This window comes from Osmerus mordax, chromosome 1 (assembly GCF_038355195.1).
Source record: "Osmerus mordax isolate fOsmMor3 chromosome 1, fOsmMor3.pri, whole genome shotgun sequence".
Lineage (NCBI taxonomy): Eukaryota > Metazoa > Chordata > Actinopteri > Osmeriformes > Osmeridae > Osmerus > Osmerus mordax.
Window position 1 is genome coordinate 13499204 of NC_090050.1, and position 5818 is coordinate 13505021.

Sequence of the window (5818 nt, forward strand, 5' to 3'; positions counted from 1 at the left end):
TTCTTCGGTACCGTTTTAAGCAGTGCAGCACGCACTCTGATGTCCCTGCCCGTGTGCAGGACAGGAAAGCGCTCACCTTACACCACGTGACTTGTGTGAGGTTTTAGGAGATGTATTTAAAGGTCTGCAGCGAGAGGATAGAGTTACGACACTGCGGAAAAGTGTCTGTACCACATGAGCTCTCAGTGGTCACCTGCAAGAAAGACAGAGGTAAACGTGTTTTAACTTTAGACAAACCTGACATTTGTTTAGACAATAGGATCTGATCTGTACTCCGGTCCACAGCAAAGTCTTCTGCGACCTTATACACACGATTTATCCTTATCCACCAGTCCACCAGTCCACCACTGTGTGCGTAAAAGTCTACTGAAAGTCTACTGGCACATGTAACGTTTATATGGACACAACGAATTGACCGACACCATTCTTTAGTCCAGAATGCAACATATGTTAACATGTTTCCGATAATTCATACATATTCTCTGCTTATAACATTTCTTCTCACTGGATATCGCTCTGCATGTGTCGTTTTCCTTCCAGACTACTAAAGAAAACACTCGGAAATAACACGGAAAACATCAGCAGTCACATACTTGCAAGCTGAGTTGACTTCTTCGCTTAATAAGTGTGTTGTTCAAGCAAACCCACTGTGACAAGATGCGGCTCAACCTTCACAGCCTTATGGGTGAAGGGTTCTTATCTATAGTTACACGCCAAACATGTAATTTCCTCTTATTGCTATAAATATTCTGCCATTAGGCGAGGTGTATGTACATCCTCTAGCACTGATTCTCCCTCCGCATGTTACGACATCCGCAAAGGATGCAGTGCGCACTTGGTTTCCCCCCTGGAACAATCTTCTGTTTAGTAGTCAGGACCAATACTCTCCAACCCAACATGGCACAGGCGTAAATTAGTGAGCCCCTGATTGTAACTGAATAGGGCAACCCATCTATTCTGCTCATATGTTCAACAAGTTGACAAGTTAATTCTTTCCGCATTGACAGCATGAACCATTCATGTAATGCAGCTAAATGTGTAAGCAGTGTAATGTTTCCACAATCATAACAGAATGGTACACATCGTGTATTTTAGTCAGGCTAATATACAGTTGTATGTGACAACCTTGCTTTGAATAGACCTTTACTAGAGGCACTCATTTCACTGAGCGAGAAATAACGCTACATGTTAGACTTCCGTACATGGAATACGTGAAACAACTAAACACGCAAGCAATACAAATTGTTCCTGGTTTGAGGTATTTACCTTACTAACACGCTGGGACAGAAGCGATGAGAAACAGACAGACGAGCGCACAAGCTACAGAACAGTAGAATGATATCCGCCACCCCGTAATGTAGGCTATACTTTCAGTGCCACTTGTGCCGGTGTGCATGCCTTATGTACGGTAACGGTCCATACCCGCGTAAATCATTAACCCCGCGCGATTACGGCTGTCATTCCCGACCAGTCACATTGTTCCTTTAGAGTCCTGCCAGTTGCTGCATGCGCATCGATTATCTTACTCCGTACGCGGTCAGGAAGTCACTCGGCGGGCACTGATCCTCCACACGCATCTGAAGACAGTGAGCGCGTGCGTGAGGCCCACTCCCCCCCCCCCCCCTCCCAACACACACACGTCCATGCGGTGCTGGTCACCGTGTGCCTACTAATTTACCAGGGTTGAGATTTAAGAGTTTTAATTTAACAGTGTATCACACACAGTGTAGACGGATGAAGTGGATACAATGATTTAGAATGTAGGTTAAACTAGTGCGGATGTGTTGCTTACTCATTTACCAAAATGCCACATTTGTTGTGCATCAGTCATACAGCATTTCTTAAAGTGTCAACTCCAAGAAAAGGTTTCATTCATATTGTTGATTTTTGTATTTTTTTTTTACCCAAAGTGACTATTTCCTATTATGCCACACAGACAAATGGGATTACCTGCAACATTATGGGGAAAACAAAGTCACCTGCATTGCATGACTATACTGTATAAGACAGCATGTGATGGTGTTACATATTGATATATGTCTCTCACCCTCCCTCCTTGGAACGTGTCAGACTAAATATCCTGCTCATCATGACAAATGTTTACTGTCAACCTCTAAAATGATCTACCCCTTTAGCAGTGAATAAAGCCCCATGTGAGATCTCACTTTGACTCCAGTGAAATAGTCAGTGTTAAATGCCAGGGTTGATCTTCGAGAGCACCCCTTCCCCCCTGACAGAATCTTGAAAGACTCAGGCCTACATTACCCAGAGCACAGCTGCTCCAACCGGCCACCCTCCGTGGATCACATTACCCAGAGCACAGCTGCTCCATCGGGCCACCCTCCGTGGATCAGAGGCCTGGGTGTCACACACACTCGATGGAAGCCTTGTGTGTATCACCTGGACACACAGCTGGGTGCCTGGGTGATTCAGGTGGGGCTAGATGCTGCCTGGAGCTCTATCCTGTCACATCCCTGCAGTTTTCCATGTGAGCAGCCTCGACAATAGAGCACAGGGAAACTTCCTGTTGTTCTGTTTCTCCCACATTTTCCAGTACGTCTCTACGTGGTTCCAGGGTGGTACCATGAGCAGAACTGTATACACAGCTGGGTTACAGTAGCAAACACTGTTTCAGAAAATCACAGCTTGTTCCTTTGATACCAACTGTAATAGAGATTGGAACTGCTTAGATTGGGTTATTGCTTGGTGTCATTTACATGGATTAGAGAGAGAGAGAGAGAGGGAGAGAGAGGGAGAGAGAGAGAGAGAGAGAGAGAGAGAGAGGGAGAGAGAGGGAGAGAGAGAGAGAGAGGGAGAGAGAGAGAGAGAGAGAGAGAGAGAGAGAGAGAGAGAGAGAGAGAGAGAGAGAGAGAGAGAGAGAGAGAGAGAGAGAGAGAGAGAGAAGAGAGAAGGGGCCGAGGGGGATTCTGTACCTGCTTCCTACCTCTCAGTCACTCTCCCAGGGGGTTTCCTCTCACAGGTCACTTCTCTAACAAGGTCCCCTGACTGGCAACACTCTAGCAACTGGTGTTTACCGGCAGAGGGTTCAGCAGAACTGAGCAGGGAGACCAGAGGTTACTGTGTGCCACATCGCCTGAGTCTGCCTGACCTGTCTGCCCAACCAGCCCGAGAGGCACAGTGACCTGGAAAATCATAAACACTTAACCATGAGGCCTGAGCTTGTTAGGAATGTTCGACCCATTCAGGCATTGTGAGTGCGTGTGCATGTGGATGTGTGGATGCTGGGCCCTGTGGCTTGGGAGGCAGTAGGTGCTGTGTCATGGCAGGACCCTAGACCAAGACCGTGCCTTGGTAGGATACTGATGAATTGTGGCAGAAGAACCCAAAACTCAACTCATTACCTGGCATGTACTGTATGTGAAAGAATGTTACCTGACTCACCTCAGGTGAGTCAGGTAACATTGAGGTGACTCACCTGAGGTGAGTCAGGTGGCTGAGCGGTGAGGGAATCGGGCTAGTAATCCGAAGGTTGCCAGTTCGATTCCCGGTCAAGCCAACTGACATTGTGTCCTTGGGCAAGGCACTTCACCCTACTTGCCTCGGGGGAATGTCCCTGTACTTACTGTAAGTCGCTCTGGATAAGAGCGTCTGCTAAATGACTAAATGTAAATGTAAAATGTTAACAATCAAACACATGGCGCATAAGTCACATGCTCAGCGGTTCCTCCCTTTTTACTAGACGACACAGACTCGCCTCAAGTACGCCTGTGTGCTGTATAACCGGGCGGGGTCAAAGTTCATGGGATGTGTGAGCCACAGGGTCTCAACTGTTAGAGGTGACTAGGGTCCACATTCCACTTCCAGGTTTCGCCCAATCGGGGGGGGGGGGGAGGAATTACATAACTGCCTGTAGGAGCACAGGCAGTGGAAGCTCCCAAGGTTGTCCATAAGAGGATTGATGGTTTTAAGAGGATTCGGGGCTGCATTCAGTGTGCATGACACTCCACACCACTGACAGATGGAGAGACTCCACACCGAAGGGAGTTTGCCACACTCATCAGGAAATTCACCTTTCAAGAAATAAGTGGTGTTGAACTGGAAGGTGTAGGGTTGATTCAAGGGTCCGAGCATTAAGTATTGATCTGGAGCTGAAACGACTGTGCGGAAAAGCCCAGCGTGTTTGACCCTTTGTGGTCTTGTCTTTTTGGCTATCTGACCTCGTCTGACTCAAGTACCCTTGTACTTGTGTCCTCAGTGCACCATGCCGGTGCACTGAGGACACATTTCCGCTGGAAAAGCCACTGGAAAAGACTTGAACTTGAACTTGGTTACAATGTAAACTCCCAACACAGGGAAAGGACAGGGAATGGTGTCCCTGGTGAATGTGTCAACATGTCTTTGAGATGACAGGATGTAATGAGTGGTTTCATTACTCCCACTCATCTATCTGCACGGCAACTGAGTTCATGGTTGTTTGTTTTAGAATAAAAAGATTGGCATTGGTAGACAGAGGGGATGGAAATAGGTAACTAAATAGGAAGAAAGTGTCTTGGTCTGGTTGGACATTGGGGGTTGCTCTGATGGTTAATGATTCTCCAGTCTTTTTTCCAACCAGGAAGTGAGGTAACGACAAGACAGAAAACTGCACTGGCCCCCTGGTAATGCTTCAGGAGAGTGGCTGTCCCTGGCAACGGCAGGGCGGTCTGTGCCGGTTCTGTGCCAGTTCTGTCCCTGTGGGTCTTTGAGCTCAGAAGAATGTCAGGGGAGATTTGGATGGGTTCCCTCAGGCCTGGCTGAATAGCTGTCCACTAACCACACCCTCCCCCCTCTCCCTTTCTCTTGGCCTCTCCCTCCCTCACCCCCTTCCACTAACTCCTTTAAAAGCGACGGCCAAACAAGCAACTTCAAAACAGTCCGAGTTTGGTTTTTACTCTCTCTCTCTTTCTCTCTCTATTTGGGTCTCAATTTCATTCTCGTTCAGAATCAGTGGACGCTTTGGGTCACGGTCCTGCATAGGCGTAATTCTACGGGGGGACAGGGGCACACGTCCCCCCCAATATTTGATCATACTGTATGATTATGGGACACGTCCCCCCCAATATTTGATCATACCGTATGATTATGCGGCAATATCGATGTGACTGCTAGTACGTCTTTCTTTCCAGCTCCGAAAATATCAAATCCCGGCCGGTCCATTTCCCAAATCCATTCGACCTGCCTTACACTATACATTAACAAAACCTATTTCTCCCGAAATCCATGTCATGTTTTTCCTATACCTTTGTACTCTTGTGCTCCGTCGAGTTAGGAGCGCGAAATCAGACAGACATTTGGCACATATTTATGGATGGTAAATATCCAGTATAGAACGTCCCACAGCTGTCCCCCCCCCCCCCAATGCTTGATTGACTATTTCGCCCTTGAGGTCCTGAATACCAGAATAAACACTTTGATCTGTTTTATGAGGTAAAGGAAGAACTACGGCTAAGGTCCTACAACAGACAACAATGCAGGGTGACAGAGAGAAAAGAAAGTGTGAGATGGAGAGGGATGAAGGGGGCCACTGGGAGCTCCAGGCCTGGGATGGTTATGCCACATGCTATTGCATCACTCAGGGATGAACCATCTACAGAGGACCAGTTTCCTGGTGTTACTCATTCAGTCTAAACTCAGTGACACCCTGCTGTGTCTGGAGGTCTCATCCGCCATCCATGGAACACGTTAGATAGTAACACACAGTCTCACCAATTAACCTATCAGTTAACCACCACACTTCTACAAACTGGAGGTGTGTGTACATTACGTGCATAGGGGAATGCAATCTGTAAGTATATGTGTGTGTGTATGTGTGTCCTTT